Raw genomic sequence first — 13,168 nt, forward strand, 5'->3', positions numbered from 1 at the left:
CCACCACTACATAACATATCATAATTATCTTTTGAGAGCTATGTAATGGGATAATGTTTTAAAAAGTGGTGAGAAGAAAGCTGCTCTTTATCTGTCCATATTACTACTGAGATATTTACACCTGCAAAGGTTTGTTTCCGACTCACTTGGAGCGTTATTGCTCTCACACGTGAGACACGCTAATCCATGCGTTGCGGTTCCGCTAATCAGCTTTAACGAATATTAACGTATTCAAACACGGTGCAGTGGACCCGACCAAATTACACCTACATCTTGATTTACGAATACTTAGCAACCTACGGCTGATCCTGCCATCTACCGGTGAACTCTGCAGTTGCTTTGTTAGAATTTGTGTCGATAACGCAGAAGTAAACTGCAGTCGATGTCGCCCTCGTGCAAAGCTACGATCTCCCAGCCTTCAGTTGTTCGTCATCTGCCCTGAAGGATTGGACCATATGCGCAAACCCTAGGGAATTTTAAGCTGACACTAGACTTCCGCGAAATTCGAAGTACATTTTGGGCGTGATGTCAAGCCAGATCTGGAGGAAAAACTTGCATATGTGTACTTATGGGCAAAAAGTCTTTGTCGTCTATATGAATATGAGAAAAAAATTTAAATTTTGTGAAAAATGTCTGGTCAGGTAAAAACTTCGTACTATAAGTAGTACCTGCTTCATTGGCTCTGCGGATGGCGCACCTAAACGGCCCGTGCCTCGATTCCAGCATGAGTAATGGAAAAGATTTATCATCCATCCACAGGACTAGGTGTTTGTGTTTTAGAACCAGAGACGCTAGCGATATAGATGTTGTAAATGATAATAAATTCTCGAAATTATATAGAGAGTACATATAGATGTACTGAACAAGATGTATACTGAAATTTAAACATTTGTTAAAGTATTATTTTTAGTTTGTAAAATACTATACTTTTAAGATTGATAGTAATCCAATTATTTGTTCATAGCTCGACTGAACGTAAATAGAGTGTTTTCGTACCCTCCTGGTACGCTAAACGGTTAACGCTATGTTGACGTCATTAATGAAAGCGCCAATCAGAGCCCTTGACCTCACGTTATTTCAATAGCGGACCCGCTATCTCTACACGGAAAACGTAAACGCGAACGAAGTTTATTGTAGCCATAATTTGGTGTTAAAACATGGCATCTAGCTTGAGATTTACCACTGTGGATGATATTCATTTACTAAGAACAGCTCAAGCTGGATAAATTATTCAATCAGAACTACAAGGCTCAGGAAACAATTTTTCGTTGGGATTCCAAAAGACGAAAGGTTGACTCGTGACTACTCCGCCTAACGAAAACGTATCTTTAACTCGCCGTAACTTTTACACCAGTAAAGATTTTGAGTAGCGACCACTTTAGAAGTAACTTCCATTATTTATCATCATTTCTCTCGCTTTGACCCACCATCTAATGTGAAACATTAACTTCTTGAAGGTGTAAATCTGTTTTCTGATCAGATCACATCGAGGTCAGTAATTTTTCTCACTTTTAAAGAAATATTTTCATTTCGAATTTTTTTCTATGCTTTCCTGAGACATCGAACTATCGATTAAGGGTGCTATTCATAGACATTTCGCTGCACGCGCTACGAGCGTACTAAGCTAGCCTCGGCTATCCACTGGTTACTGGTACAGAATTCAAATCATATCCAATCGCTAACATTGGTTTATGAATACGAAAAACGCTGATCTTTCACCGGAAGCCCGCGCTAAAAATGTCTATGAATATGGCCCTAAAAATTACAGTGCTATTAATTTACTATCATAGGAGTTACAACATGATAAATGTTAAAGGAGCGGGAAATAACGTAATGATTCTTTCGAAGTTTTACGAACGTTAACATACGCCACCATATACGTAACTACTGACGTCAACATAACGTTAAACGTATAGCTGGCGACCACTGTGCGAAAATTCTCTAATGTCAATGCCATTAACAACACATAATAATACACAACAGAATAACAAACGACTGCTTCAACATTTCTCTCGCTTTGACCCACCATCTAAAGTGAAAAATTAACTTTTGAAGGTGTAAATCTGTTTTCTGAACAGATCACATCGAGGTCAGTAATTTTTATCACATTTAAAGAAATATTTTCATTTCGAATTCTCTTCTATGCTTTCCTGAGACATCGACATATCGATTAAAATTACAGTGCGATTGACTATCATAGGAGCTACGACATGATAAATGTTAAAGGAGCGGGAAATAACATACAGAGTGTTTAAAAAAAGCGAGGCATAATTTCAGGAATGTATTTCCCACATGTAGACAATCAAAATAGTTCATTACAACGTGTGTCCGGAAATGCTTCATTTCCGAGTTATGGCCTCCACAACATTGAAATTCACCGGAACGTTCTTCTTTCCGCAGGTCGTTGTCATTACAGAAGATGTTCAAAATGTCCACCTCCTGCTTGAATACAGACCTCACACCGATGTCTCATTGACCTGCGAACACGATCCCAAACTCCAGGAGTATTGCGTATGTCCTCAGAACATGCCACAATTCGATTCCGAAGGGATTCCAAATCAGGCACCAGACAGTCGTATGAGGAACATTGACTTGCAACGCTACCCTTCGTGTGCTGATAGGAGGAGTCATGTTCACAGCCTCCAGAATCTCCTCCTGTACTTCTGGAGTTGTAGATCTTGATCGTCCCCTTCCCAAACCAGGAGAGTTAAATTTTCCAGACTCGCACAGACGGTAATGGAGACGTACAAATGTCTTCCGATCTGGACATTGTAGCTGTGGGTACCTCTCCTGGTACAAACGACGAGCCAGCGCAGCATTGCCGTCCGCCTTACCGTACAATCTCTGCCAGCTCTTGATTTGAATACATGTCGCACAGTCTAACGCCTACACAACACTGAATGTAACCTTCGCCTCGGAATGAACAGTCAGAGTGCCCTCTTAATGTCTCCTTTGACGGCAACGACCTGCGGAAAGAAAAACGTTCCTGTGAATTTCAATGTTGTGAAGGCCATAACTCGGAAATAAAGCATTTCCGGACACATGTTGTAATGAACTATTTTGATTGTCTTCATGTGGGAAATACATACCTGAAATTATGCCCCGTATTTTTTAAACACTCTGTATAATGATTCTTTCGAAGTTTTACGAACGTTAACATACGTCACCAAATATGTCACTACTGACGTCAACATAACGTTAAACGTGTAGCTGGCGACCAGTGTGCGAAAACTCTCTAATGCCAATGCCAATGACAACACATAATAGTACACAATAGAATAACAAAGGACTGCTTCAGCTTACGTATCGAACAAAGCGCATAATAACTGTTTATCCTCATTTTCAAAGTTAGACTCGAAAAACCTTTCCAGTTACAGAAAAAAATATTATTTTTCTTCAGTTTACACTCTGTATGCCTATCAAATGGTGAATAAATTGAGCGGAATAGAATGGAATTGAGTGAGTGAGTGAGTGAAAGAAAGAAAGAAAGGAAGGAAGGAAAGAAAGAAAGAAAGAAAGAAAGAAAGAAAGAAAGAAAGAAAGAAAGAAAGAAAGAAAGAAAGAAAGAAAGAAAGAAAGAAAGAAAGAAAGAAAGAAAGAAAGAAAGAAAGAGAGAGAGAAAGAAAGAAAGAATGAATGAAGGAAAAAAGGAACGAAAGGAAAAAAGAAAATAAGGGAGAAAAGGGAAATAATGAGAGTATGAAATAAATAAATAAATAAAGACGGAAAGAAAGAACAGGGGAATTGGAAGGATACATTTTTAAAAGATTCGCGAAAATGCGCCCTTTCAAGCGAAACTGAGGCTGAGGAAAAGCGTCTATGTGAGCTCCAAACTTGTTAGTCTCTTCTTTCACTCCCAATTTTCCCCGTTCCATACGAAGAAACATTAGAGAGTTTTGATGGGGAAAGCCGAAAATGGACGTAACCAATACCTAACTAGAGTCCTGCAAAACCGGTTGAAAGCCGAACAAACTTGCATAGCGCTACTGAACGCCTGGCTTTATAGGCAGTATGCGAAGTACACCTGCTTGCGTACTGCCTCAGTATTCGGTTTAACGTGTATTCGAGTTTATCCGATCTCTCTGTGGGTGGACGGCTCTGGCGTATAAAATGAAGACCACAGTGAACCATCCAGATATTATAGCTGCGGATCATCAAGAGGAACAAACAGCATGCAGCGTGAAGCTACAGACGTTGTAAAGCGTAAATTGCAGAAAAACAAATTCGGTATCCACAAATTACCAAGGTTGTAATTTTTGCTTACACTAGAAAACTGAATTATAATATTACAATAATGACACACTTAAAAAAACAGTAAACTCGATCAATAGTAAAACTAAAACAAAAATAACTTTATATCTTCTCAAACCTACTACAACCAATGCTTTTAGTATGTTTACTATGACTAGAGAATTAAACGTAATATAGGTTTTCCATTCATTTAAGTGAACCTTATCGCCCCGTACAATCTGCAAGGTTATTTCACTTCTACCCTGTATATGAATAGCTACTGTTTTGGAGGAATGCATTTGGAGTTAATAATTATTTAATTTTATGTTTTGTGATTAACTGTAATTCTATTTTGGATTTACTTACTTATTATATCTCACATTACACATTATGCTCATTTCATTTTCTACATACTACATTGATGGAAAGATCACCAAACGACTCTAGCCTCTCTAGCAACACTTGTGAAACGGATATTGGCCATTCCACGAATAAGTGTTTGCACCGAGCGTAACTTTAGACTAGTAAAACAGATTTATTAATACATAAACACAAGAAGTCAACTCTGATCATTTAGTCTATGATAATAGGCCCTAATAATAATTGTGAACATCAAATAGTTGATATTAGCACGTGTGTAATAAAATAGTTCTTTGAATGACACTTGTTTTCTCTGAAGTTGATCTTTTCTATACAGAATGATTTGTTTCTAAATCTTGCTATTCTTTTGTTATTCGTAGTTTATAAATGTGTAAATTATACTTATTTTGTACAGAACAACCACCATTGGGAGCCAAAGTAATCGTATTGTTGAAAATAACATTACTGTTTATCTTTTTAAATTGATTTCTTAATAAATAATATTGCAACTGATTAGAATAATTAAAAAGCATGCAACTATTGTTTTAGAGGTAGGCCTATACATTTATTTTAGTTTAAAGTACAAACGTCATAATGGACTTATGTACTTATTTCCTATTTTGTTTTATAATGAATTGTAATTATATTTTTGAATATGTTTACATTATGATATTTCACATTATACATTACGTCTATTTCCTTCGATGTCACTGTGTCAATTGTTCATTTATTTGTTACTAGTCAAATTACTGCAAGTTCGAAATAGAAAAATAAATGTATTAAAGTGTCAAATTATTTGTATCCCTATTTGAAGCAAACACATTTTTGTAATTAAAAAAAAATAAATATCCTTCAATATTATTACTCTGTTTGTATAGCCTACTGAGAAAATGTTAAAAAGTTATTGTATGATGAAATGTACCTGGTGTTATTTGGAGATCGTATTTTCTTCCTCCTTACCATTTCTTTCTCTGAGACTTGTGTTCTAAATAATTCACGATCTTACATGAACTTATGTAATATCGATCATTGGGTTATACAAATCGAACAAGATTCGGTCAATATGTGACGAGAAAGAGTTACGAGTAATCAAATGAAGTTATGACGTGTACTGTTTAACACTGGTATGGAAAAACGCCAGCTATATAGCGTTTATTGGTAAGAAAAATATGCATGGCTTGTGCACGTCTTGTTCTGTGAAAAACTATAACATTGTTTAACATATCTATAAGTAACTTTCATTAGTAAAACTCTTAAAAGTTTAAAATATAAACGATACTTATAAAATTACCTCAAGTTCAGAATAATAAAGAAAATATATGTGTTATAGTGTCGAATGAACTGTAAGAATAATTGCAAACACTTTTTTTTTTCAATAAGACAACGTAAATTTCCTTGTTACTCCGGTTGTGTACTCGAAAAACGTTATTTTCATGTAAATGCGCCTGATGTTCTGTCTACTCTGCAATACATCAGGCGTAATCGCTCGACAACCGAGTTATTCGGCCCGATGTTCATCGTAGCCGGTTGAGCTCCCGACCGGACGAATCTAAACCGGTTTGTGCGCAGTTTTGCAGGTCTCTATACCTAACACATGAAGAGGTAATGTCAAAATTATGCTCCTCCCGCTATAAACCTACAGCACTGGATTATAAGTCGATATAAAAGATGAGGTTAGCCATGACGAAGAAATAAATACAGTATGTATACGTCGTCCCAAGTACTAAACATTTCAATAGGATACTTACCTTGTATGCATACGTATATTATGCAGTCGTAATATGAAATATTAGGAGTGGCTTTGCAATGCAGAAACTCGCAGCATACCGGTAATATATTCTACTAATATTAGCACTGGTTGTTACCATGTTAGACTAAATTTTCTTAATTTTCAAAGGGATATTGTATATACTATGTCCGCCATGTTAAATTCACGAAATGTATGCATCTCATTCTCAGGAATGACTTGAGCTAGAAGGATGCAACTTTGCACACAACTTAATATGGCTATTTCTTACTGTTGTTTTGAAAACTCGTAAATTAAAAAATAAATTTATTTTTTATTTTTCTCGAAATAATTTTTTCAACATTCTTTTACAGAATATACATTTTTTAATTTTGTTGGTTACAGGACATGGAGCATGAAAAAACCAGGAATTATTTATTTTCGTGGCATGAATTAATGTTTAAAATTTCAAATTTCTACTCGTAGTGTTTTTTTTCAGAAAAAGGCACATTTATGTAGAAAAAAAATTATAAAAAATTACACTTAAACTTATTCATATATTTAATGTGCACCTGGTCCTTATTCTGGATCATCAGAATCTGTATCCTCTCTGGCCCACTTAAGACCTCTTTTATTCTTTCTCTCCATTCTGCACTTCCCCTCACAACCCATATCTGCCTTTTTTCCCCCGGAGACAGTCATATATTTGCACGCCTTCACCATGTACGCTCCTGGTTCTATGTCTAATCTCTTTAAAACTTTAATCCTACTACTATCTCCCTCGTTGAATGTTAATACAGCATCATGTACACCAACTGACAATGTCTTTGCTACCACAAAAACAGTTTTTGGCACCCTACACCAAATAATATTACTGAGGGACTCATTTGTATTTTGGATTTTCTCATGCGGACTCTTACGAAGAAGGTCGTTAGGGAAGAAGGTCTGTATGGGCCAAACAATGATATAATGGCCAGAATAATGGAGGCAACACACTTTATTTCCCTACTTGTAGCATAATATCCCCAGGTTCTGCAAATTTCAAACGATGATTTACTTTTTCTTGATAAACATTTCTACTGGATAAGTGGCGTGCCGCTATAAGTATCCTACAAACAAAACTCAGCTCTGACTCATCGCGGCGCGCATGCTATACCCCTCTTACTCTCCTGCTGTAGGTTTGAGAGCATGCTAGAAACGGGAGCTTACGTCATCTGCGCTAGACAGTCACGCCCGCTGGTTTCTGCGCACCGAGTTTTCCTTGTTGAATGCCTATAGTAGCGCTACACATTTAAATAGCGTTTTAGGACGCTTTGACACAAAAAAAGAATAAGGGATTATTAAGTAATTTTTACACAATCAAAATAGACAAAAAAATCGATATTTTTCACCAAATATACATACAAGCTCCCCTCAATTCCTATGGAATACTGGGAATTAATTTTGAGGCCAAAATGGCAAAATTTACGACATTTAAATTTTGTGTCTGGGTCTGTACGTAATTAAACTGCTTCTCTACTGTGCATATTAATTTAATTTAGTGAATTTAGTCATTCCCCATAGTTGCAGATACACTGTGATTTGTTTATATGAACAGAGTATTGTATGCTAGTGCAATAGATCTAGGCTATATGCCTGCTGCACTCAAACTGAAAAAAATGTGTTAGTACGAACTTCCTAAGACTGATCACGGCAATGAACAAATGTTTGCATGCACTTTTTTTTATCAAATTCAAATCTTAGAAAAATATTCTACGAGCTTCTTTCACTCTTATTCTCATCTCTGTGATTTCATTAAGAAGTTTATCAAAAGACTTTGTACTTGTCTGGAAGGAATCAATACCTAACTCTTCAGGAATTTTCTGCTCCTGTTCGCGAAGTATGGAACCTGGAATTTTAACATTTTTGTCTCTCACTCAATTTACCCATTTAAACATGCTTCCACGAATTGGAAGTTAACACGAGATTTTAAAAATGTTCTAACCGATGGGAAACACGGGTCCTGTATAACGTTAGAAACCTTGTCGCTGCTTATTGTGGTGGAAAGCATATTTTCTGGAATAACGAATTTCTTCGCATTACATTCCCCTATTTCTCATATCTTTGTGTATTTCGCGAGTCAAACCTGACAACTTACCTTTTGAAGATTTCAATGCTCCCTTCTGTGTGATGCTGTCTAACTGCAGTCTATACTGGAAAGGACTAATTCAAAATATTGCGATTTTATTATACTATCTCCACCTTACAGAATTCGTTGTCGATATTATTGTAGTCAAAACTGTTCTATTAAGGTTGAAAATTTAACAAAAGCTGCTTAGGTAAGAACAAACTTATGATCTGTTGTATTTTTTGAATATGAAACTTGAGGATTGTCTGTAGTCCGCATGTTTGCTTTTCAGATTGACGTTTTTATCCCATTATCAAAACAAACGAATCAAAGCTACTTTTCAAAGCAAATCGCTCAGAAGAAATAACGATGAAGACAGTTTAACGTCATTCTATATCCCATTTAAATGATGTATCCCATTATATATAGGGTTACTACAGTTATTGTACTGGTACTTGACCGTATTAGCATTAGTTTCGATTCTTTTAAAGGAGTTCTGTCCTCAACTTGTAGTACAGGAACAATGATTATTAATGTTCACTTCTTAAATATAAATATCTCATTTTTGGAACAAGAAAAATCCTCCAAGATATTGAAGAATGTTATGAAATAAATGTATTGACAAATTATGTATGATGTCGCTGTGAAATTAAAATTACTTCGAGATATCGAAAATTCTAGATGTACAAGTTCGTTTAGATCAGTATTTCGCCGATACCGCTGAACGCTTGCTCGCACTACATTTTGTCCACAAGAAATTCTATCTCAATCTGTTCGGTGATCAAACCTACGTCGTCAGAATGGAATCATAGACGCGGCATCCAATGTAGACTAATTACATTTCGAGATTCTGGTTACTGTTCTGTAAAATCACATTTATATTAGATTTCATGTGTTTAAAATGAGTAATAATAATAATAATAGTAGTAATAATAATAATAATAATAATAATAATAATAATAATAATAATAATACTAATAATAATTTTTTTTTCTGAGGTAGGGAAGACAGTTTTCCCTTTCGCATAGTGTACCATTGAACTTTTTTTTTTTCTTTTTAATTTTTGCTACTACCTAGAGGACTCAAACTGAAGTATATTGTAGAGAAAGCCGCTAAGTGACTCTGGTCATAGATTCAGTTTAATTTATTGCAAAGTGTGAATTCTGTGGACAAAAGAATTTCTTTTAGTGCCAAAAGTAAACATTTCGTTCATGGATACAAGTTTTCTAACACAAAACCAAATTGCATTTGTTACTATTTATCAAGTACAGTGTGTTCCTTATCATCTGGTGAATAATAACATATTTTAATTTCCATTATTTATTCGAATCTCTAGTTTTGGAAGCCACATTTGTTTAAACGTGCACCTTCTTGTCCCTTTAAACACAAAACATCTTGTACCAGGGAACATGTTCCAAGGTAAGTAATACTATTGGTTTTTGTCTTTCTTTTATTTTAAGATCATGTCACGAAATAAATCTAGAGTTATGAGGCCCACAATTGATCCGGATTACTTGAAGAAAGCTGCTGAAGCAGTTATTGCTCCTCCAGGAAATAAAATCTCAATCATTGAAGCCTGCTCTGGTTTATGATTCCAAATACATTAATTTTAAATATGATTGCCAGTTCTTACAACTGTATTCCCACCTATATTCCATGTGTTTCAACATACGAGAGGGTATGTTCCAAGGTACACGAACCTGTTGTACTTTTGAACACATTACATATCTCATTTTATTTTTTCCATCTTTAATAGACGTGTAGAACAGGAAAATACATACAGGAAGTTGTAAAGGAATCTTCAATGATTATTTAAAGATTTTTAATTAAAAATGTTCTTTTCCCAAAATTAAAAATAAATAAATAAATATAAAAGGTGAAAAGTCTTTAAAGGTACAACGGTCTCCCCTATTGGGATTTGCAAAGAGTATGTCTACACTCTATACCAGATGTCTTTGGAGCAGACCATAACAAGGGTCTCGATGCAGCTCATGTTATCGCTGCGATCCCATTGGTTGGCGAGTCATTACTTAGTTGAGAGCGTTGTAGATACTAGCGCGTGCATATCCTGGTTACGAGACGATATTCTGAGAACGTCCAATACTACAGTTCTATTGCGTCTAGCATCTGTGCGGTGTATCAGTAGACGACAGCAGTACAACTAGTGACTGATGCAGGAAGGTATGTTCAAAGACACATTACTTTAATTTTCACTTTTCGTTATATGAACGTAGTCGGTCACTTAATTCATACAGACATTTAGTATCGTGTGAAACGCGCTCTCTTGCATTTCGTTCCGTTGTTTATATCTGCTCCAAAGACATCTGGTATAGAGTGTAGTAAAATTTCACTAAGCCATTAGTATTGATCTCCAACTGTTGTAATTGCAAGTTAAAAACCATCCCTTCGTCTGAGCTGGTCAAGGAATGGATTTGAAGAAGAGGGTCTCACGACGAAAGCACTATGGCCCAGAGTTTCAAACACAACTTGTATGATCGAGACAGAACTCACTGGTAATTGGAATTAACTTCGGTTTCTTTTGGGAGTGCAGAGAAGCCCAAGGCTCAGAGTAATTGGGGTGTTGCTGAAGGGCCGACATGCAATAGAAGAGCCTCCAGCAAGCAACGTGTTCGTCCGCTCAGAGTTTAAGACGCATAAAGCGGAACTGCTCTCATTACGGCCCGCTTCAATTTAGGGGAAGAGAAGCGACGCCAGTTCTGTTAATCAGACTCGTCCCGATCCCATATCGTCTCGGCGCACTCTACGGTAACGTCATGAATATAAAAAACAACTTCTGTTTCTTTCCTAGAACGGGAGTAGTGCAATGATTGTAATCGGTACTCGGCATGGAAATTTTTAACCATACTTTTTACACGATCTTATATTATAAAAGCAAGCTCAGATTCTTCTTCCTCATATCCTTCAGTCGAAAGGAAACATTTAATACTTCACTGCGACTTAGCAGCTCTCTTCAGACCTTTCTTGGTACTAACTTCCTTTTCTAAACTTCGGAAAAGTATTTAATTCGAGACAACAGGTAATAATAACTAAGAGGCGGAAGTTGATGAAAAGTAACCATCTTATTTTTCACATTAGAACGATGCCTATTAATATAGAAATCCTTTCTATGTTAATATCAACATAAAAATAATTTCTTATATTGCATTTCTGTCGGTTTTGAACTAATGTGTCATTTTTTCGGAATTTTTAATACTTCGTAGAAATTTTAGATCATTTGGAATGCATTTTACTTTCTTCTTTACCGATAGATCTGTTAAATCATTTTCTGAGCAAATAGGTCAGTACTAATTACCTACTGAATAAGTGAATATCAGTGAAGTTTGAGTTTTATAGTTTGGAAGAAACTCTAAAGTCCATACCTCATTCCACTGAAAGCTTCACTTCACACAATGGAAGTAATATAAAATGCTTGACAACAGCTTAGTATAAGTGAGGGTTTTGACGGACCACTCCTTATTGAAACACATTGTAGACCCTCATTAAAATCTATAGTTTTCCCTTAAAATCTTCGTTTGTTGCATGTTCTTTTCCTCTATCTTAGCTAAATTCCAGTAGGTTGTCTCCTCCCTCCGAGATATGCAGGGCAGTAATTGAAACAAGGTGATTAAAATTAAGAAGTTTCGGTGCGAGTAGGGTGCATAATATTTAACCCTAGACGGACCAAGAGAGGGTCAATTTATGTCGACACTTTTTAGAACTATTACTATTATAGTATAGAACATGTTTAGACTTTGTTGTTCTCATTTTGTGTCAGGAATAGTATAAAGTTAATGATTCAATAAAGAGAATCAGGTTTTTTTGGTTAAAAAACTTAATTATATGAACCAAATTTCGAAGTGGTCACAAAATAACCCTCCCTTGGTCCAACTTGTACCAATTTTTTTATTCGAAATTATAAATATGTCACAACAAAAAAAGTAAATCCATGGCGCTACAGCGCATGAAGAGCCAAGACCGATCAGCTGGCTGCTGGCCTCACGTCCACATGCCGAAGCAGAGGTGGACGATCATCCAACAAGAATGGAAGTATCTTAGCACGATGATCCCCTTAGCCGTTATAGCTGATTTGTGAAACCGGATTTTCGCTACCTATCGTAGCTCTCCAAGTGCATCACGATGATAGATGGGCACCGGTCCCTACACTGGCCGAAATTTCATGAGAAAACTTCTTCCCCCATGAGAACTCGAACTAGCGCGCATTCCGTACGGCAGGATGTCTTAGACCACGACGATACGGCGCAGGACTATGTTACAACAATGAACTTATTATTTGAAACTCCAACCATATGTTGTAACAATGGGCTTATTTGGAAACCAACATTATATTACGAGGCGCGTCCATAAAGTAACTTTCCCACTCGTCCCACATCTAGCAAACCATATGTTGCGCGAAGCGACTGCGTGTACGCGATAGAGTACTGTCCTAGCATTGCGCATGCGCTAGTGGAACTTCCCGAGTGCTCTCAGTAGCTTCATTTCATTGGTTGAAGATGGACGCTCTTATTCCAGCTCCCGCCGCGTGTGAAGTGTGGTCAGTGATAAAGTTTTTGAATGCAAAGGGCAGAGCGCCGATTGAAATTTATCGTTAGCTGTGCCAGGTCATGAGCAAGCAGATGGTGTGTCGCTGTTGTAGACAATTTTCAGCAGGACGCCAAAATGTGCATGACGAGGAGCGCAGTGGGAGGCCAACCATCATCACAGACGACCTTGTAGAGCAACGCACC

The sequence above is a fragment of the Periplaneta americana genome, chromosome 10, assembly GCF_040183065.1.
Source record: "Periplaneta americana isolate PAMFEO1 chromosome 10, P.americana_PAMFEO1_priV1, whole genome shotgun sequence".
Classification (NCBI taxonomy): domain Eukaryota; kingdom Metazoa; phylum Arthropoda; class Insecta; order Blattodea; family Blattidae; genus Periplaneta; species Periplaneta americana.